We start from the raw sequence: 23,518 nt of genomic DNA on the forward strand, positions 1-23,518 counted from the left end.
TTCCGCTGCTGGCAAGTTTGGGTTTGGGACACCCATTTTGTCCTGACTGTAAGGTCCCGAAGCCCTCAATAAAATCCAGCCCCAGGTAATCTTATGGATAGCAGAAAGGAGTTAGAAAGCATATGGCCATGGTGCCTGTTAAACCTGCTACTCTCAGGCAGGATTCCCAATGAAGCAGGGAGCCTCCCTAAAACAGGCAAACAACCTTGGAAAATCAGTTAGGATCAGAGCTGCATTCTTGCGCTAAACAGAACTTCCACACTTCTAAAGATGTGTTGGGATTCCACAGTAGCTGCAAATCACAACCATTGAGCTCATTCGTGCTTTTGAGTGGTATTTCACTCCTTATAACTCAAGTCTATTTTATTTGTTGAAATTATTGAACATGAATGGAGGGAAATATAGCATAGTTATTCACAGTGCATATAAGCCATTTTCTGGATCATTCACCCAGAAAAACTTGATTTGTAAGTACATCCACCATAATTGTTCATTGTTCCATCTTTTAATGGCTAATATTAATTACGCATTACATTGGGATGATGTCCCATTTTCTCAGACCCTGCTGAAATAAGCATTGCTTTGTGCACAATTTAATCTTGAAGTAGTTTAACACTTGGGGCTTTGATTCAGACATGGAGAACAGGCCAAAAGATAGCAGATGGCAGGACTGAGCACTGAAAAAGAATATTGTTTACTCCTTCGGTACATTAAGTGAGATCCACTGAGCTAACAGGAAGAGCAAAGGAGGCAGAAGGGACTTTGCACTGCTCTTACTGAAGTTAAGGTGCGGAAAAGCCCTGTTCTTTGAAACTGAGAAGTGTGATCTTCAAAAAATTCATAAACCATTTTACTGAAGCCTGGACCAAATCCAGATAGACAACTCAACATTCTAGTCAATCTGCATTTAATGAAATATTTACTGGTATAGATTATACCTGCTGGGCTTGAACATAAAATAAATCCAATTTACTGTGGCATCGCTCCGTTTTCCTTCATAAAATCCACCTGATCTTGCCAAATAACTGTGGGGAGCATATTTTCAAATAACTGGAAACGCCTCGGTTTAAGGCCTTGGAAGGCATATTGACAGAGAGAGAGTGGATATTATTATTCATGTCTGAGGAATATTAACATTTGTTATCATCAGTTCTCTGAGACTCCCTGTTATGAAATTCAGATTTTATACTGTTTAACTCTTTCACAGCATGCTTTTGGAAGTCATTTTGTGAATTCATGAATAAAGATTTTGGCTACAACATGATTTTGCATTCAATTTTAAATTTGCAGCAAAAAGGAAAATACATTTCAGAATATTTAATTTTCTCTATTTTTCAAGTAATATCATTTTAACATCCAAAGCATTAAATATCATGAGATATTTGTATGTCATTGACATTTATCTAAAACTAGAGAAGCCAAGAAATATAAAATAATATGTTGTGACATTTGAAAATGCTACCTTTCTAGTTTGGTTTCATGTAGTTTGTAGTGTTAGATGGGCATCTTGGAATTGCACCAGATTATCCCAGGGGATCAGGAAGAAATTTCACACTGCTTTACCTTCTTTGAAGTTTCCTCTGCAGTATCCAGCTCCTTTTTTTTATTCATTCATGTGATTTGGGTGTCACTGCCTAGGACAGCATTCATTGCCCATCCCTAATTGCCCTTGTTCAGATTGCTGTGGGTCTGGAGTCACATGTGGGCCAGACCAGTTAAGGAGAGCAGATTTCCATCTCTCAAGGGCATCAGTGAACCAGATGGGTTTTTATGACAATCAGCAATGGTTTCATGGTCATCGTTAGACTTTTAAATCCAGATATTTATTGAATTCAAATTTCACTATCTAGCGTGGTGGGATTCAAACCCATGTCCCCAGAGCATCACCCTGGGTCTCTGGAATACTAGTCCATTGACAATACCACTATTCCATCGTCTCCCCTAATGTCCCCTTGGGACATTAGAAGATTTGGGAACTGTATGACGAGGCAAATTGTAAAGAGGAATGAACTTGATAGGTTGAAAGGCCCTATCTGATACCTTACTTACTTACATTCATAATAATAAAATAGATGACAAATATTACAAAGTATTTAAATCATAAAATAGGTCATTTGACTAAAAAGGTCCATGCCGATGTTTATGCATGACAGGAGTCTCCCCCTACCCCTCTTCATTTAACCCCATCAACATATACTTCTATTCCTTTCTCCCTCATGTGCTTATCTAGCTGCCCCTTAATTTGTTCTATGTTAGCCATTTATTCTCTTCCGCTACTCATTGTGGTAGCAAGATCCACATTCTAGTCATGCTCAGGATAAAAAAGTTTCTTCTGAATTCTCTAATGAACTTATTCATAATTATTTTATATTTATAGCCCCAGATCTGTCCTCGCCTGCAAGTTAAAATATCTTCTCTACATCGACCTTATCAAACTCTTTCATAATCTTAATGATCTGTGTCAAGTTATCCTTCAGTCTTCCCTTTTCTCGAGAAAGGAACTTCAACCTGTTCAATCTTTCCTGATAGGTATCAGGCATTATTCTAGTAAATCCTATCTGCATCTTCACCACTGCTTCTATATCTCTTTTATAGCAAAGAGACCAGAACTCATCACAATGCTCCAAGAAATGTCCAACTATTTTTCTATACGAGTTTAACATAAGTTCTCCTATCCCTCTAGAAATGAACTGCAGTGCTTTGCTTGCTTCTCTTTATAACCTCATCCACGGGTGGGATGAAGTTTCCTAAAGCAAATAAACAGAAAATAAAAAATTTAAAAATTAATTAATATCATGTGTCTGCTCATGTGACAGTGTCTCATGAGGAGGCCTGTTTTATAACATTTCTAATTTTTAAACTTTTTTTGAAACTCTTCATCTCCCTGAGGCAGCTCTGTGCCTCAGGGAGATTTTCAAGTGCTCACTTGCGTGCATGCACGAAGTTTGCGCTCGACCCTCTTGCACTCTCCCCACCACCATCCTCTCACCCTGCCCGCACAGGCAGCTCTGAGCATCGCCGCTCGTGTTTCACACTGGACGGGCTTTAATTGGCCTGCTAGCGTGAAATTGCCTTCTGGCCTCGATCGAGGGTGGCGTCGGTTGGTTGCACAATGTTTTGCTCTAGGAAACTGTCATGAAAACATCCCATAAACTCATCTTCCAGACCACCCTTGCCAATTTGATTGGTCCAGTCCAAATGAAGATTAAAGTTTCCCACAGTTATTACATCGTCTTTGTTTCAGGCTCCAATATTTTTTGTTTAATACTCTGTCCAATGGTATTACTACTGTTGGGGGCAGAGGGAGGCCTATAAACTACTCCCACCAGCATTTTCTGACTCTTGCTATTCCTAGGGCTGCATCTTCCAGTTGGCTAGGGGGGACAGGACCCGTTTGCAATGTGTAAAATGATGCAGGATGACGTCGGGCATGCATCCCAACGCCACCCCACATCATTTAGACTTTCAGTTTGGCTGGCCGAACTGTCCCAGGCCTATTAAGGCCATTAAAAAAGTAATTAAAATGATTAATGGACCTGCCCGTCCAACCGCAATACTGGCGGGTAGGCAAAGAGGCCAGGCGGCCTTCAGAAAAAACACGAAACTTCATCCACGGGTGGGATGAGACTTCGTGAGGGATTTAAAATGTTTATAAAATGTTGAAATAAAAGAAATTGATATGTCCCAGCTCATGTGAAAGTGTCACATGAGGGGACATCTCAGGAATTTTTTTCCTCGTCTTTATTGACTGTTTGAAACCTGAGCCAACCTCCCTGAGGCAGCACTTTGCCATTAACCCATTACTCTAGACCTCCCCTCAAGTATAATCTCAAAACTGTCAAACTCCTTTATTTAACTATTTATATTCTCTCCAAATCCCCCAAAGCCATAACTCCACAAGCTGAGCCTGCCAGGTGCTTTGAAAACTCTCCCTGATCTCATCATGAATACTTTTGGTTGGGGTACACCCTGCTCCTGGACCTGAGTGGCATTTCTGGGGGTGTTTTCAGTAGAGGCCACATGATCATTGTTGTCATGATGAAACCTGAAGGATTGACTCCTTGTGGTATTGAGAGGAATCGGGGCCTCTGTTCCATCCCAAAATTCTGAGTGGTGTGTTGACAAGGTAGGAGCACATCTACTGGGTTTGGTGCATGACCGTACCTTGCGCCTGATGGTTTCTGATCCAGACTTTCTGCCCTGGTGCTAATGTGATCATGTGTTCATGCCCTATGTCAATGATCAAGTGGACTGCCTCTCTTTGAGCCTTTGTTCATGGCACCTTACTCGACCATGGTCTCATAAAGTGATGTTGGTTCTGAGTTAGTGTTAGAGAGAAGGAAGTTGGGTTTACAGCCTTCTGTCCATCAATAATTTAGCTGGTGAAAAGCCATTTATCAATGGCATGACTCTGTAGTTGAGCAAGGCTGGCTCTAGATCATTGTTCTTTTTCATCATCATTTTGATGGTTTTGCCCCCGCATTGTGCTTCACCATTCATCCATGGATGGTGTGGAGAGCTGGTAATGTGGTAGAATCTGCTGTGAATAGATGGAAATGGTCATTCACAAACTGTGGACCATTGTCTGACACAGCTTCATCTGGGATGCCATGGGTAGAGTGGATGCATTTCAGACCTTCTACCACCACGTCTGTGGTAGTGGTATGGAGTCTGCTAATTACCAACCAGTGAGAATAATAGTCAATGACTAGAAGAAAGACTTTCTCTCTGAAGTCAAAAAGATCCATGCCAAGCCTTGCCAGGGCCTGGAGGGGAATCGTAAAGATAACAAAGGTTCAGTTGGTTCTTGGCTGTTATTGGTGCAAGTATGGCATAAGTGTTTTGATAGATTTTGAAATTCCCAGCGACCATACCAATCGTTGGCCCATGCTCTACATTTGGCAATGCCAAAGTGATTAGTGTGGAGTTTATGGAGAATATCTTCTCGCATCACTCACAGGACTATGAGCCTTTCATTAAAGATGAGGAGGTCATTGACAATCGTAAGATGTCTTTGTTGTCTGTGGTATTGTCTCAATACCTGGTTGCTAGTGGCATATTCAGGCCAACCTTCACGGCAGTATGTTTGGACCCAGCTCCATTCTATGCCTTTCAGCTGGGCATTCTTGATCTCCCGGAGTCTGCTCACAGAGGCCAGTAGTGTGCCTGTAATCAATGCGGAATGTGCTTCCACCTCGGAGACAAGTGTCAAATGATGTTCTGTGACCTGGTTAACTGTAGTTCTCGACAGCATGTTGGCTGTAATCTGACTTCTGCTTAGCAAGTACTCTGTGGTATAGTCATAACGCATGAGTCTTAGCTGGAAATGTTGTATCCTTGGTGGCATCTTAGCAATCTCCTTGCAGTTCAGAATAATGACCAGAGACCCATGGTCCACCTCAATCTTAAATTTCAAGCCCATTAAATAATCGGAAAATTTTTCGCAGGTCCATGTTGCAGCTAGTGCCTCCTCTTCAATTCTTTAGCTATCCTTTAGCTGTTGATGATCGAGAAACGTAGTAAACCAGTTTTCTCCTGTCACCCTCTTGGATCTGCAGAAGAACTGCTCCAAGCCTCATCACTGATGCTTCAGTCGCTACCATTCTTGATAGTTTTGGGTTAAAATGTGCGAGCATTTTGGAAGAGACTAATAACTCCTTAATCTTGAGAATGGTGTTCTTCTACTCGACTCCCCAATACCAATACTGACCTTTCCTCAGCAGGTCTCTTAGAGTTTCATTAATGGCAGACAGGTGTAGGATAAGTTTCCCCACCTATTTGACCATGCCTAAAAATCATTGGATGTCCGCAATACTCTTAGAAGCTCTTTAATTACCTTGGTCTTCTGGGGATCTACTATTATCCCTTTTTGGTGGATGATGTGACCTAGAAATCTAATGGTGGTCTTCCTGAATTCACACTTAGCATTTAGTTGAGGATTGCTTGTTGAAGCTCTTTTAAAACCTCCTGGACTCTCTGGTTGTGTTCTTCTTTAGTAGCATCATGGATGAATAAATCATCTACGTGGCAAATAATGCCTTCTTTGCCTTCAAAGATGTTGACCTTAGTGCACTGAAAGACTTCTGGTGCAAAGAATATGCTGAAAGGAAGGCGATTGAGACAAAAGCAACCAAAGGGAGTCATAAATTTAGTTAGAAACCTTGATTCTTGGTCAAGGAGAATCTGCCAAAATCTACTGTTGGCATCCAGCTTCATAAAAAGAACACTTTTGGACAACTTCGCCAAACTGTCAACAGAGGATATCTTTATTTAGCTGTGTCAGGTCAACAAAGAGCCTAATGTTGCCACTAGATTTAGGAGCCATAGCTAACCCTGAGCACTACTTTGTAGGCACTGTAACGAGAGAGTTATCTCCTTGGTGCAGCATCTTGTTGATTTGCTCTTTGACGTATCCAATCAGCAGGCGTGGCACCCTCCTAGGTGTAAACAAACGGACAGGAGTAAAGTGCTATGATACTCACTTTTGAGCTTGCCCAGATCCCAGAACAACCTAGGAAATTCACTCCTAAAAATGTCTCCGCTGTCATGTCGTGTTACTTCCTCATCCCGTCTTATGAGACCCAGGCCTGAACATGCTGCCCTGCTGAGTAGGGAAATTTTCTGATTCTGTGGAGTGTAGAGTTTCATTAAGTACTTTGTCTTTATATTTAAGGGTTGTAGTGATCTGGTCCTTCACTGTAAGGTCTGTGACTCCTGATCCCTGTAGCTTTATTTTTGACGGCTGGATGTCCACATTATTAAGCCAGTGCAGTTTGGCTGATAAGAGTGTGACTGCCGCCCCTGTGTCCAGCTTAAATTCCATTCTATAACCTTTGCCATCCAGCTTGACAGGCCAGAACTCCTTATTGGGGTCTTTTAATTTTCCCCAGAAACACTTCATTCTGAACGTTTCTATTTTCCATTGGTTGTATTTCAGAGAATTGAAAAGCCTGCTCTTCCTCTGTTCCTTTCAACTCTGCTGTAAATTTGCAGAATCGTTTAAAATGTCCAGTCTTGCCACAGCGAAAGCATTCGGCTCCCCTGTTGGGTATGTTCTGCAACGGTGCTGTGTTTTAGCGCCACACCTGAAATATTTTGAAATAGGTAGGAGGGTCTTTCCACCCATTTGGCAGTTTTGGCAGGCTTTTTCGCAGAATTTTTAGAGGGTGGGTCTCTCTACTCTGGGCCTACATACAGGATCAACCACTCCCAAGCCTTGACATCCCGAATTGCATCCTGAGTCTGCAGTCTCAACTCCACCTGCAGCTTTAAAGTCAAATCATCTATGGATTGCAAAAGACCTGACAGCATGTCATCAAGCCAGCCAACTATGACACAGCATGTTTGGAGGCTCTGTAACTGCAAGTACTAGGAAACTGATACAAATCGTTGATAGTGGAATCAATAGATGCGTTCAGCCATTGGCTCCTCTGATTGAATCTTGCACTTTCTATAATTAAATTCTTTTTAGGGCTGAAGTACTTGTCAAAGGCCCCCATAACCTCGTTGCATGATGCCAAGGTCTGTTCAACGCCTTGCCAACCCAGGACCTCATCAGCTATGGTCCCCACTGCGTATGCAAGTGTACAGACCTGGTGTTTCTGGGGTTTTCCATGTAAACCTGAAGCCATTTGGTATCTTTCAAACTGTGTCTTCCAACGCTCCCATTGTTGTCCTTGCTGCTGATCCTCAATATGTTGAAAAGGCTGTGGAAGGAGTAGAAGCTGTCCAGCAGTTATCGTGCGTCTAACCCCTCGCCAAGATACTTTTTGGTTTTGATCTCTGGTGCTGTAAAATCAATCTGTTCAAGCCTTCACTCTTGGTTCACTGATCTGTGGCCTCCAGCACTGCCACCATGTTTCAGAGAGGTTTAACCTACTCTAAAAGTGACTTGAGATAGGCGGTTTGGTTTTGCTAAAACTATTTATTTACAAGACATCATAACAAGCACATGGTATTCAAGACACGGGCTATTCTGCACCAAACTCTCTTGGAGCCTGTCGGTCATCTATCCACTGATGTCACAGTTATATAATTAATATTATTATGATCTCATTAACATAACTATTAACCCATTATTCTAGAAACGCTCAAGCTCTTTCAGCAGAACATCATTTCTAGTTCTATCTTTGTTACCCATTCCAATGTGGACCACAATAACTGGATCCTTCACCACCTACTCCAAATTAATCTCCAGCCATGAGGACATATCCTTAGCCCTGGCATTGGGCAGGCAACTCATCCTTTGGAGCCCCTGGTCACAGCTCCCAAAGCAGATCTTCTTCTCCCAGCTCAATCAGGTCAGATGCACCAGAGAAGGACAGTAGAAGCACTTCAAGGATGTGCTGAAAGCCAGCCTTTGGCCACCTGATGAAGAGAGTGTTTGAAGATCGCAATATCAAAACTTAAACCAAGCTCATGGTCTACCATACAGTCATTGTAGTAATTGTAAGTTAAGCCTACCATACTATTATGGGAATCATGTGACTGTACAGATGAATCAGCCCTAAGCGTGGGTAATCTTAGTGGCAGAATGTTCTAGCCTTGGTCTCGGTACAAGCATATGGCTTCACCAGGAGCTCTGTAAATTAAGTTTACTGTTTCTTACAAGAAACCTGCCCTGCACTCCAAATTTATTACAATTGGCGGCAAGGATAAATAGCACCGACGCAGCACCTCGCCTCACGGCAGTGAGTAGTTTGATTTTTAAGGGAAGAAAAAAAAAGTATGCTCAACAGCAATGCTTCTCTTCAGAAGAATTGACCCATACAACTCATCCATCGAAGATGAGAGTCAAAACATAGAGGGATTAGATTTCTACTTTGTGGCTAACAAAATAACGGCGGAGGAGAAACAGAAGGTAATTCTCCTAAGTGTCTGCGGGAGCAAAACATACACCTAATCCATAGCCTGATGGCTCCGTATGCTCCGAATTCCAGATCCTTCACCAAGCTAGTAGATCTCGTGAAGGGACATTTTCAGCCTGAACCATTGGTGATCAAAGATTCAAGTTCAGCTCTTGAGTAAGGGCCCCTGGTGAGTTGATTGCAATGTACATTGCGAAGTTAAGACAGTTAATGGAGCACTGTGACTTCGGTGATACTTTAAATGATGTTGCGAGGTTATTTGGTTTGTGGCATAAACGATGACTTCATTTGGCGCTGTTTGCTTACAGAAGTTAACATAGACCTGAAGTACACCATGTAGATAGCATTAGCAATGGAGAGTGCTGAGAGGGACTTGCAGACTTTTCGGAGTGTGCAAAATGGTGCCATTCTGCAGTTAGGGTGGGAACCTGCCATCAGGCATGGCGCAAAGTCCTGGGAGGCTACTGCAAAGCAGGACATGGTCCCAACCAGTAGGAAAACAGAAGGAAATACTGGAAGCAACTCGCCAGTAATCCAGAAATTAAAGTGTTACCAATGTTGGGGTAACCATGTACCTGAAACATGCAGATTTAAAGAGGTAGAATACCACTGCTGTCACAAAAAAGGGCATGTTGTAAAACAGTGCAGGTCAAGATCAAGACAACCATTCAGCAGCAGGTCAAGTTAATATGAAGTGCACAATATAGATGAACCAGAAGCTGCTGATCCTGATATTTATTCCCTACGCATTTCAAAGGCCAGGAAAACTAAACCAATCACTGCTACCCCTCAAGTAAATGGAAAGCCTCTGGTCATGGAGGTTGACACAGGAGCACCAACACAGTGGTGGGAGAACACATCTTTAAAGACCTCACAGAAGGTACCTAGCCATTGGGTTTGGAGCAAACCACAGCTCAGCTAAAAACATAAACTGGAGAGGCAATACAGGTGAAAGGCATCACCTCTGTACCTGTATCCTACAGGCAACAGACAGCCCAGCTGCCAGCAATTGTTGCAACAGGAGAAGGACCGAACCTTCTGGGCTGTGATTGGTTGAAAGAAATTAAACTAAACTGGTCAGAAATTTTTCAAGTCAGAGTTGTTAAGTTGTTAAAAAAGCATGACAGTATTCCGAGATGAGTTGGGCAAAATAAAAGGTCTACAAGCTAAAATATACGTGGATTCTGAAGCAACACCCCGATTTTTTAAGGCAAGACCTGTACCTAATGCTCTAAAGGAGAAAGTGAATGTGGAATTGTGCCGTTTAGAGGAGATAGGAATAATCCAGTCAGTCCAATTTTCAGAATGGGAAACATTCATAGTCCCTGTGATGAAACCAGATCAAACCATTCGGATCTGCGGAGATTATAAATTAACTGTGAACAAGGCTGTGAAATTAGACAAATATTCAATCCCAAGGATTGAAGATCTATATTTGAACTGGCAGAAGAAGATCCTACACTAAACTGGATATGAGCCATGCATACAACATCTAGACAGCACAACAAGAGGTCACCATAAATACGCACAAGGGCCTCTACCAATATACATGCCTACCCTTCTGTGTATCATCTGCCTAAGCGATTTTCCAAAGAACCATGGAAAGCCTACTACAAGGACTGCACCAAGTTATATTGTACCTGGATGATGTCCTGATCACAGGATCCATGGAAGCAGAATATTTGGCCAACCTAGAAGAGGTTCTGAAGAGATTTTTGGAGGCTGGTGCCCCTTTTAAAATAGAGAAGTGCACTGTCCAAGCAACTGAACTCGCATGTTGGGTCATCGAGTGGATGTCCAAGGGTTGCATCCATTCGAGGAGAAAGTCAGGGCAATCAAGGAAGCACACTCTCCTACCAATGTCACAAAGCTCAAGGCCTTTTTGGGCATGGTAAATTATTACGGTCGATTCTTGCCTAATCTATCTACAGTGTTAGCCCTTTTACACTTTAATAAGAAGAACCACAGATGGTCCTGGAAGGCACAGCAAGAAGAAACCTTCATAAGAGCCAAGAAGCTTTTAGACCCGTCATGTCTGCTAGTGCACTATGACCCGTCTAAGAAATTAATACTCAGTTGTGATGCATCTCCCTATGGAATGGGAGCAATATTGTCACACAAGGTGGAGGATGGATCTGAAAGACCAATAGAATATATATCCAGAACCCTTTCTGCAGCCAAGAAAGGTTACTCACAATTTTTTAAAAAGGCATATCTATCGTATTTGGAGTAAAGAAGTTCCATCAATATTTGCATGGTCGACACTTCACCATAGTGTCAGATCACAAGCCACTGTTAGGTCTGTTTAGTGAAGAGAAGGCAACCCCACCGATAGCCTCTGCTAGAATTCAAGGATGGGCTTTAATTTTGTCGGCATACGAGTACAATTTTATGCACTGTCCAGGTGTGCATATAACAAATGCAGATCCCCTAAGTCGTCTTCTTCTGCCAGATAGCATTACACATGCTCCAGCACCTCAAGAGGTAGTACTTGCGTTGAATATCCTGGACTCCTCACCAGTTTGCCTGAGGCAGATAAAAAATTGGACAAACTGGGATCCAATTTTAGCAAGAGCCCAAGAACAGGTATTGCAAGGATGGTCAAATGCACAAGTATCTGAAGAATTAAAACTATCCTATGCTCACAAATCTGAACTGAGTTGTCAAGATGGTATCCTGTTATGGAGAGCAAGAGCTGTTATCCCTTTGCAAGGAAGAGAGCCACTATTGACAAAGTTTCATAGTGCGCATCCTGATATTTTGGAAATGAAGATGCTCACACAAAGCTATATCTGGTGGCCAGGTATAGACAATGATATAGAAAAAATGGTTAAACACTGTCTCCATTGTCAGCAACAACAGAAGTTGCCCGTTTCAGCTCCACGGCGTCAATGGGAGTGGCCTGCTCAACCCTGGGTTAGACTATATATAGACTATGTAGGTCCACTTTTAGGTACCATGTTTCTTGTGATCATCAATGCACATTCAAAGTGGATGAATATGTATGGTGAGATCACCTACATCATGTGCAACTATTGAATAGCTGCTCCAATGTTTTGATATACATGGTCTACCAGAGGTTATTGTGCTGGATAATGGTACGGCTTTTATTAGTATTGAATTTCAAAGATTTGTGAACCTAAATGGGATTAAACACATCAGAACAGCACCATAACATCCCTCACCCAATGGGTTAGCAGAAAGAGCAATACAAACCTTTAAAACAGGAATGAACAAACTATTCGAGGGAACGTTAGAAACTCGAATTTCAAGATTTCTGTTCAACTATCGCACAACTCCTCACACAACCACAGGTTCAACACCTGAATTGCTAATGAAGCGCCAACTTCATACAAGATTGAGTCTAGTATTCCCTGATTTAGAGGGGAAGGTGGAGAGAAACCAGGGTAGTCAGAAAGTGAATCATGATGTTCACAGTAAAGGTCAAGAATTTAGAGAGAGAGGTTTTGTACAAAATTTTGCAACTGGGCCGAGATGGGTCCCTGGCACAATCGTCTCTGAAACAAGACCTTTATCATATCAAGCGGAAGTGGAAAACAGGATTGTTAGGAAACACGTGGATGATCTCAGAAGTCGAGACACATTCCAAACAACCAGTTAATCCACCTGAAATCAAAGTTGAATCTTTGATCCCTGAGGTGCCATATCGACAAAGAATAGACATACCTCATGTCTCTGTTGAAATAAACAATCCTGAACTGCCATTGTCTAAGGATGTCCCTGATGCTGCAGTTACCGGAATATCTCTGGTCTTCCATGGTTCTCTGGGCTTATTACTCCTTCCTATCACCCTAGAGGGAACATGCTGAACCTGTATCCTCCTCATTTCCTTTTTGAACACCCCCCACTGCTCCTCTGTAGTTTTCCCCACAAGTAGCTGTTCCCAGTCTACCTTGGCCAGATCCTGCCTTATTTTACGAAAATCCACTCTCCCCAATCCAAAACATTTTTTGCAACTTGTCTATTTCTTTGTCCATAACAAACTTAAACTGTACCATGTTGTGGTCGCTATCACTAAAATGCTCGCCCACCACCACCTCAGCCACCTGTCCGGCTTCATTCCCCAGAATTAGGTCCAGCACTGCGCTGTTCCTTGTTGGACCCTCTACATATTGACCTAAAAAGTTCTCCTGTACACATTTCAAGAAATCCACTCCATCCAAGCCCTTAACACTATGTCTATCCCAATTAATGTTGGGAAAGTTGAAATCACCTAATATAATTACCCTATTGTTATTGCTTTTACACACCTCCGCAAATTGTGCACATATTTACTCCTCAATTTCCCGCTGACTATCTGGGGGTCTATAATAAACATCTAACAATGTGGCTGCACCTTTTTTATTCCTAAGCTTCGCACAAAGCTTCACTTGATGCCACCTCCAGGATATCATCTCCCCTTACTGCAGTAACTGACTCTTTAACTAATAATGCAATGTCTCCTCCTCTTTTAACCCCTCCCCTGCCTCACCTGAAGATTCTATATCCCGCAATGTTGAACTGCCAATCCTGCCCCTTCCTCAACCACTACAGGATGTGAGACAATTGACAAGCACTGCCAAGTCACATAGCTTCTGGGGCAAAAAGCAAGAGCCATGTGATACCTTAAATGATGCTGCTTTAATATAAGGCCAGGAGATACGATCTGCTTTTCTATGTTTCAGATAGCTGAGTTGTTATTCAACTGACAGCACACTTGCCTTTGCGGACCTGGCAAGGTCATTAAACTTCTTTCTACATTGTAAACATGCCCCTGGGGTTATTGAGGTGCCACTTACAGCCACAGAAACCTTCTTACACATTGCCTGTGCTGTAGCAAGTGATGCGTTCTTCACAGGTAGTGCAATAATTTCTTCCCTGTTGTCTAATTTATGACAGCAGCAGTTCAGCATCAGCCTCTGAAAGATTACATGCATCTATCTTGCAAGTGCCATTGCCTTCCCTTTGAAAATGCCTGTTAACATTCTAATTGGTTGCAGCCCTTTAAATGGGAAAGTTGGTCCTCAACCCTTGCCTTTCGATCAGGCTTACTGCTGACAGGACTCCAACCCTTGCCCCACCAGCATCAGGGAAATTAATAGAATTTCTATAGAAACCGGCCTCCAAGGATTTTTGTGGGCATAGATCCTGTCCCATCACACTTACATCACTATATCAATGACCCAGCAATTTTGAAACCCTATAGTCAGGGTTGTTGTTGCAGATTTTTGGGAATGGTAGTGTACACAGGGAGAATATAGTCCAGCATTTTGGAGTGAAGCAGATGTATTACAGAGACAGTAATAGAACTATTCAGCTAGGAACTCAGGGAAACATTTAACTGAAAACAATGTTAATCACCACTTAACTCACCAATCCAATTTCATTTTCTTCCTCCTTCTCTTCCATTCTTCTGCTACTTCCTGCTCCACATTCAGATGAAAGCAGGCTAGGGACAATTAACATGGAGCAGGCAGCCTGCATACCTGCCAGAGCTGGTGGTTTTCTTCTTTAACTCTGAAATTTGAGCTTCAATGACATTCCCAGGGGTCCAACATCTATTTTTAATATGACCCCTAAGTGGTATAACAGTGGCACTCTGATAGCCAAAGCTGTCAAGAACTATATCAAAGGCCAGCGGAGACACAGTAAAGTACGTTTTTAAACTCATAATGTGTGTCAGGAGTAACAGGAGTAAGCCTCTTAATTGAGCAAGTGCCAGGCAATGACCACCTTCAACAAGAGAAAAGCTAACCATCTCCCCATGACATTCAATGGCATTACCATCACTGAATCCCCCACTATCAACATACTCGGGGCCATCATTGACCAGAAACTGATGGACCAACCACATAAATATTGTGGCTACAAGACCAGGTCAAAGGTTGGAATTCTGCAGCGAGTAACTCACCCCCTTATTCTCCAAAGCCTATCCATCATCTACAAGGCACAAATCAGGAGTGTGATGGAATACTCTCCACTTGCTTGGATGAGTGCAGCTCCTGCAACACTCATGAAGTTTAACACCATCCAGGACAAAGCAGCCCTTTTGATTGGCACCCCATCCACAAACATTAAACATCCACTCCCTCTACCACTGATGCACAGCAGCAGCAGTGTCTACCAGATACAAGGTGCACAGCAGTAACTCACCAAAGCCCCTTCGATTGTTTCTTCCAAACCCATGACCTCTACTACCGAGAAGGACAAGAGCAACAGATGCATGGGAACACCATCACCTGCAAGTTACCCTCCAAGCAACCCATTATCTTGACATGGAACTATATCGCCATTCCTTCACTGCCACTGGATCAAAATCCTGGAATTCCATCACTCACAGCACTGTGGGTGTTCCTACAGCACAAGGATTGCAGCGATTCAAGAATGCGACTAACCACCACCTTCTCAAGGGCAGTTAGGGATGGGCAATAAATGCTGGCCCAGCCAGCAAAGGCCACATCCTGTGGCTATGCCACATTGGGAAGCTGCTCAATAATAACTGGTGGCCTCCTTGCGGCTCGGTGGGGGGTCAGCCCACAGACAGAGCCCCAGCCCACACCCCTCCACCCTGACAGCAAGGGGCTCTGTTCAGAAAGACCCAAACCCTGCCCTCAATAATGACTCTCCCTCTCTTGGCAGGACCTAACTACTGGCCCTGGCAAGCCAGACCCCCATACCTGAGCTTTGGGGCCTCCTCCCTGGCTGGCTGCAGTATCAGCAGTGGTCGCTGTTCCTGGTGATGTTGTTGGGTTTGAAGAGATGCTGGACCTCCAAATGGCTGACAGCTTCTGCAGTCAGGATCTTGGCCCTTAAACAACATAGGCCCTGATGCCAATTAATTAATTGCCTGATAGCCATTGAATTGCACTCAGACTCCCAGAAAAAGCACAGCGAGGCTCCTCCCAACTTTTTGGCCCATTATTGGGGACACTGCCACCAGCATTAAATTCAGCTTTGTTCTGTTATCATTCTAAATGATAATAATCATGGTATTATATGTGAAGAGGAAAGATAAATACAAATGTATAGTTAAAAAAAAGTTTTAACATATCATTTCATGTTTCAATTAAAACGGGTGAAAATAGTAATATGAGAAATATATATATATATATAAAATAGTTACAATTTAAAGAAGAAAGTTTATTCTGAAATGCAATATTGTGCAAGAAGACAAACCGTAGATCATTTCTAATTTTTTTTTCTGAAATTTATCATATGTAGATGGTATGTGAAGAGATTATATACTATTTTCTAATATATATAAAAAAACCTCTAATAATTATTGTTATCGTGAAAATGGAAAGCAAAGATTATGTATTGAATTTGCCAGGAGTTAACTTGTAGAGAGAACTCAATGTGCAGTTGTATTGCACAGGTTGGAGACATTGCCAGGGGCCAGAAAACAGAACAGAGAGGGTTGGCTTTCTATAAATTATTTTTCATATGGTAACATATAAGAGATATCTGAGAAAACACCATTTCAAACTGCTGTATAAAGGCAAGGACAGTTGTGGCCTCATTCACAATGATAGTTGCAATATAACCTGAGATCAAACAGGCATAGGTAATGCTGTATTTAGTAAATCAGAATGGAAGTATGCCCTGTTAATGTATTCCATATGAATGAAGTGCAACAAAAAAGAAGGAAAGCATTTATATAGCGCCTTTCGTGACCTCAGACATTCCAAAGGACTTCACAGACAATGAAGCAATAAGGCAATGTTGATATATTCAATTAATACTAAAAAGTGAACCAGCCCAAAGATGGTGTGGCACTTCTTTAAATTTAATTTAAATTTAAATTCCAGTTAGCCACAAGGGATCAATGTAATATCAGCCAGGACACTTTAAGAGCTTAAATTCGCCAGCTGATAAATGCCCTTTCCCTCACTTCATCAGCTATGGCATGACCCACTCGGAACACTTCTATATGCTTGCTGATTCTTACAGGATGCAGGGGGCTGCATCACATGGCTCTGAAGGCCTCAACCCGGAACCCACTTTCATACATAAATAGGAAGAGGTTCCACTTACTAAACTTGCAGTTCACCTGTGATGTCAGCAATGGATATTCAATGTCAACACAAATCATGCAAGAAGCAGCCACATCACTATTGTACCATTCAGCCAGCATACAGTTGTTTGGAAAGGAATCCCAAACTGTCCTTGGGGAACAAGGCTTACCCCCTGATGCTATGGCTAATGACACCTTTCTATCTGACCAGAAATCAAGCAAAGCAGTGTTACAAGCAAGTCCATGCATCGACCAGACAAGTGGTGAAGATGATCATAAAGCCAATTTAGATGTCTGGACAAATCAGGCAGTGCCCTTATTACATATCATAGAGTGATGGAAAGAATGGAGATTGTGAGATGAGGGGAAGTGGGATGTGAAAAGGAGGATTAGGTATGAATAAAGCATAATCTTCGATGGTTTCAGCCCCACTGCTATCCACCATCTCAGTGATGGCCATTCTGTCACTGGCCCTCAGGAAATACAGGAGCGCCATTTCCTCCAAAGGACATGCAACCATGGCTGCCCCCCTTCGTTTATCTGCTGCAGCCTGTGGTGCTGTAATGCCTTGCCTTGAAAGAGAGAGGGAAGTGTGTTGATGAGTATGAAATAATGTATTTGGGTGATGTTGCTGTCACAGTTGAATAACTGGGACATGTGTGTGTGTGAGGCTTGCAGCAGTGCTACTTGTGGGAGGGTGACATGAAGCTATGAATGTGATATAAGTCCTGGGTTATGGAGATTGTTGGTAGATGGGTGAAGCTGGGGTGGTGAATGGAGCATGCTGAGTAATGCTAATGGTTCAGTACTTACTCATCTTAACCACTCATGTGAGTTCATCGAATTTCTTGTGGCACTGCATTCACATCCTCAAGGCTACACTGCTGACATTGACTATGACAACCATCTGCTCCCACTACCTTTGCCGTGTCTACCGAGAAAGTCTGTGTGGATAGTGGATCTGACTCCTCTTCTTCAACTCCTGCACCAAGGCCTCCAATGCTGCATTGAAGAACCCTGGAACATGCTCCCTGCCCTGATAAGCCATTATTCAGTATTCTTTCTCCTCAGACACTCTTCCCCCAACCACTTCCAGCACCTGCTGCAGACAAAATGCACCATCTCTCTGAGAGTGCAGGCTGGCGTTAAGTACGACAGGCTAAATTTAAATGGTGCAAACCTCGCAAGATCTTGGGTCTCCTGCTGAGGGTGTAGTGACTCAGTGGTGCGGTTTGCACTGGCTTCTTGCCACCAACATGATAATGAGCTGGTAGCAGAAAGAACGGGCACAGATTCATTGGATATCGCACCCATTTTCAAGGGCTATCCAATCAGAATCTAATCCTACAACTGCACAAAAGCAAAATAATGCGGATGTTGGAAATCTGAAATTAAGAGCAAACAGTGCTGGAAATACAAAGCAGGTCAGGGAGCATCTGTGGAGAGAAACAGAGTTAATGCAGGCAATCACCCCAGGTTTGCACTCAGTGTGGTAGCGGCCGGGAAAAAGGACATTTTACCCATCGGCCGCAATGGCGGCTTTTCAAGCTGTATTGTCCTATTCCCGCCTCATTAACTATGCATTCCCAAGAAACAAGCTGGGTCACTGGCAGGATGGCCTTCACTTGCATGATTCACCGGCCCTGCTGTCATTTCAGGCCTTCAGTAAACCGGGTACCATATTTAAAGGGCGCCCTGCCCAGAGCTAGCAATCTTCAAGGGATAGGAAGCTGCTGGGAACTGATGGCTGCCAAGGGGAGGGAACATGCTCTCCCAGATTTAGAGATGCCTCCTTTGAGCACCTACTGTATGCAATGGAGGCCCACCATGAAGCCCTCTAACCCCACTCTGGGCGAAGAACAGCAAACAAGGTCACCAATGCAGTAGGGTGGTCAGCGCCAATGCCCTGCAAAAGAAGACAGCCTTCCAGTGCAGGAACAGGATGAATGCTCTCATCTGTTCTGCCAGGGTAAGTCACTCTTCTCATCACTCTCAACTCACACACTCACAAACCCATCACACATCCATAGGGATCTCACACCTCAAGGGACAGCACCACTAACTCTCACACACACCCTTACATTTCCATCAGGCTCATATCTACTAGACCTTGCGTCATCATCCTACTCATGTCTCCGCTCACCACACAAACATTCCACACAGTGCCATGTGTCCTGCTCACACTCTCTCCATCTGTTTTCATGCAGGAGAAGCTGGCTGACAACAACAGGGAGAGGTCCCAGGCCGGGTTGCAGTGGCCCACATTAGACCACTCACTCACGTTGAGGGGTGTGCCATTGCGCTGACTGGTGAGGATATGGACCATGCCTGCGGTGACAGTGAGGTCAGCAGCAAACACCCACATGAGGATCCTGCATCACATCATCTCTTTCTCAACACAACTGTGAGTGCTTTCTCTCCTGCTTTTGACTCTGCTGCAATGCAGTAATTATCTCTACTTTGGTTCACAGGGAACTCTGCCAAGTGACCAACACCCTCAGCCAGCCAGTCCCTCAGTTCCCCAGGAAGAGGTCACCTCCTCCATTGAAGTGCTGGAAATAAGCAGCCTGGAAGACCCGTCACAGCATTTACACACACCTTCCACAAGAGACACACACCTCGGTGGGACCTAGTTCTAGAGCAGGCTCAGGTTCACAATCTGGTGGTTACTGCATGTACATGTGTCCCCAGCAGGAGGAGGAAGGTTCAGCCAAGCTCCCCAGCACTTGGACAACTGCTGGGGCAGAGGTATCTGTGAGGTCTGAGTCAGATGACGAGCCTCTGGATTTGGCCTTCCAACTCTTCATGGAGAGCAGAAGGCGGGATAACAACATGCAGAGCTGTTGCAAGCCCCCAGCAGAGTGGCACATGAGTCTGATCTCTGATGAAATGGTGCCCACATGTGCATGTATGGAGGTCTCCATGGGGAGGATGGCGGATGCCATGGAGATTCTGAGCCAGCAGAATGTGGAGATGCATGCAGACCTGCACTCCATCACGGCAGCCGTGGGTGAGTTCCTGGAGTGATATCACTGCAGGTGCTCCTTCACCTGGAATAGTCAAGCTGGGGCCCTCAGGCACCTGAAGGGAGGAGGAGAAGCAGTTGGACACCCCTGGGTCTTCCACTCAAGAACCTCAGAGGCTATCCTCTCCCTCTGAGTCGCCTTTGCCTGTGACCCACTCAACCTCATCCTCTGTCACTGCAGAGGGAGCAGCTGACCCACAGGAGGTCAGCCAAAGCAAGCCGGGGCCCTCAAGGCCTCAGCTGTACAGAGGACCCAGACCAAAGTCACCAGAGGCAAAAGGGCCAACCATTACACAGGCTGTCTCCATCCCTGCTGTGGATGTCAGGGCAGCACCTAGAAGAAGTGGTAGGCCTAGAAAAGTTAAGAATTCTTGATCACAAGCAGTTGCATGGGTGAACACATTTTGTCACTTTATAATCTGAAAATATGTTCACTTTAACTGACTAATGTGTAATGGTGTCTTTCAGCTTAATTTAAAGGCTTTGTGAGTCTTCCTCCTGCATTCTCCCCACCCCTCACCCCCCCCCCCACCCTCACCCCACTAGCAGTTCATCTGCATGCAACTGGACCACGAGTGATTCTAGAGGGAGGGGTGTGTGTGTGGCAGGGCCTTTCGGAGCCTCATGGAATCACTCTTCCACGTACACGAAGCCTTCCTCCATCACACTCGTCTCACTGTCCTGAGCATTTTCAATGCTGTCTGCGGGTTCCCTTTCATTGTCCATCTGAGCTGACCTACATCGCCGCCCACTCACCGATCACACTCCCGTGCAGCACCTGTTCCCACCCAACTTGAGGCTCCGCTCAATTTCGATTTCAGAAGCATGGTTGTTGTTAAGTATATTTTCGGTTCCCCCATCTTTTCCACTCCCCCAGTCACCCATGTCCTTTCCCTCATCACTTTTGATGCCACCCAGCCACCCCCCACCCAACCCCCCTCCCCCCACCCCAGCATCAAATTCCACCTCCCCACGGTCATCTACCAACCAGAATCTTTTTCTTTCCAGAATGTCCAGGTGAATGTGCACATTCCCTATCTTCCTCAGAATCCTACCCCCATCCACACTGACCTCCCTGACCTCCTCCTTCTTACCCTCAGGGTCTGTGTCTGCCTCAACCACCAACCACCCACACCTCCTCTACCGGTACCGTCACATCCTCATCCTCCCATCCTACCCGCTCCCTCTGCCCTCTCTTATACTCACCATTCCCACCTACCTCTCCTACTCCCATTTCACTCCCCAGGAGGCAGTCATCGACTCCACAGAGCCCTCCCTTGCACATTCATTTGACATCCCTCCCTTACTCCTTCCTCCATCCTTACTCCTTCCTCCCCCTGGATTCCTTCTGCCCTTCAATCTCTCCTGCCCCCGGACTCCTCCTCCCCTCTAAACTCCTCCCTCCCCCAGACTCCGTCCTTTCCCTGTCCATAGAAATCCACCCAGCATGTGATACACATGTTCCTCCAAGGTCCAGTAGCTGTAGGGCCCCAGCATCTTCTGCTCCTCAGATGTCCATGACGTGAGCAAGGCCCTCATGGTAAGTTCTGATTTCTGCACATCACACTTGTCAAGATATGTTCTGGGCCGGCATGTTTTCCCACTGACCTGGGCGGTAAATTTGATGTGGGGGGATGATTTTGGTGAGCAGGGCTTATAGATGCAGATGTAATAAAATGGTTTTCCCAATGTGCAGCCGTGGAAAGGCAGCCCACCATTGACTGGTGGAGCAGACAACCACAAACTGGTTTCACGATGGCATGAAACCAAGTTTTGGTCTCCTGCCATATTGTCTGCTCACACCTGCCGTGATGCCCAAGGTCAATGGGGATGGAAAATTCTGCCAATGTTTCAGGTCAATACCTTTCATCAGAACTGAAGAAAGATAGAAATGTAAGAGCATTTTTGCCAGTAGAAGGTGGGGAAGGAGCAGAGAGAACAAAATGGAAGGTCACTGTTAGGGTAGAGGGCAGAAGATTGAATCACAGGAGGTTTCTTTATGCAAAAGTCAAAGAGAGTGGCAATGGGTAAAGTAATGAAACAAAGGAAATGTCCGATGGGGTGTGAATGCCTAATTAGCAGCCATCTGAATGCAACATGAAGGAATAAAGAAAGAAACATGCCAGCAAAAAACAAAAATAACAAAAAAACACAGAACAAGATGAGACAGAGGCTATGATGTAAAGTTGAACTCAATATTAAGCCCAGAAGGCTGTAGAGCACCAAGACAAAATATGAGGTGCTGCTCCTCAAGCTTGCATTGAGCTTCATTGGAACACTGCAGCAGGCCATGGACAGAAAGGTCAGAATGGGAACAAGGTGGAGAATTAAAATGACAAGTGACAGGAAGCTCAGGGTCACGTCTGCGGCCTGACTGGAGATGCTCCGCAAAGCGGCCGAGCAGCCTAGATTTGGTCTCCTCAAAGTAGAGGAGACCACATCCTGAACACTAAAGGCAGTATGCTAAATTGAAAGAAGTATAAGTAAATCGCTGTTTCACTGGGAAGGAATGTTTGGGCCTTTAGATGATGAGAAGGGAGGAAGTGAAAGTATAGGTGTTGTATCTCTTGAGCTTCCATGGAAAGGTACAGTAGGGAAGGAAGGGATGTTAGGGATGACTGAGGAGTGGACTAAGGTGCTGCAGAGGGAATGGTCCCATTGGAAAGGTGAAAGGGGGAGGACAGTGGACAATGTGTTTGGTGGTGACATCACACTGGAACTGGCGAAAATGGCAGAAGAACATCTGTTGAATACTGAGGCTGATGGGATGGAAGCTGAGGATGAGGGGAATTCTGTTCTGGAATGTAAAGGAAGGGTGAGAGCAGGTGTGAAATGGATCAGACACAGAGGAGGGCTCTGTCATGCTGAGCTCAAAATTCATTGAGGTGGGGACATAAAGGGATGAAGCTGAGGCCTTTGCTGAGCACAGAGCATTCAGTGTCAGAAAGGGCAAGGTGAAGTATCGTGAATACCCCTGAAGGGGTGAAATTCAAGAAGAGATGGGTTAGAGGAAAGGGAAGTGGAGGAAGGATCCAAAGGGGTGTTGGTATCCATGAGTTGGTGAAGCATGCGATCCTTCACACCTGAAGGGAAGGTAAAGGTTTTTTCATTGAAACGGTGAATGTGGCGAGGAATGAAATAAAATTGTGGGCAAGGACAGCTTTGAGATAGAATGAGTCAGTGTTGCTTAAGGGAGAGATCAAGAGTGTGTATGTGGCAGTATATTACATTGAGAGTGCATCTGAGGATGCAACAGGAACAGTGGTTCGAGGAGTTCTGGATGTCTTGAAAATATCTAAAATCACAATTTGAAGCAACTCTTACATTTCTACCTCTCTTCAGTCCTGATGAAATGCCATTGACTTGAAACCAGCTCTGTTCCTCTCCACAGATATCGCCTGGCCTGCTGAGTATTTCCAGTATTTTTAGAATTCATTCCTATCCTTGCACATTTTAAACTCATGTTCTTGGTCCTCCCCAATCTATTAAACTGGAATAACCTGTCAATAGGGTTATTATCCTGCCCTTTAATTATTTTATATAATATTTTTATATTATTCTAATGGATGACCTCTACATTCACACTGAGACTAAGGTCCTTAAACCTATCAA

The sequence above is a fragment of the Cetorhinus maximus genome, chromosome 14 (assembly GCF_964194155.1).
Source record: "Cetorhinus maximus chromosome 14, sCetMax3.hap1.1, whole genome shotgun sequence".
Taxonomy (NCBI): domain Eukaryota; kingdom Metazoa; phylum Chordata; class Chondrichthyes; order Lamniformes; family Cetorhinidae; genus Cetorhinus; species Cetorhinus maximus.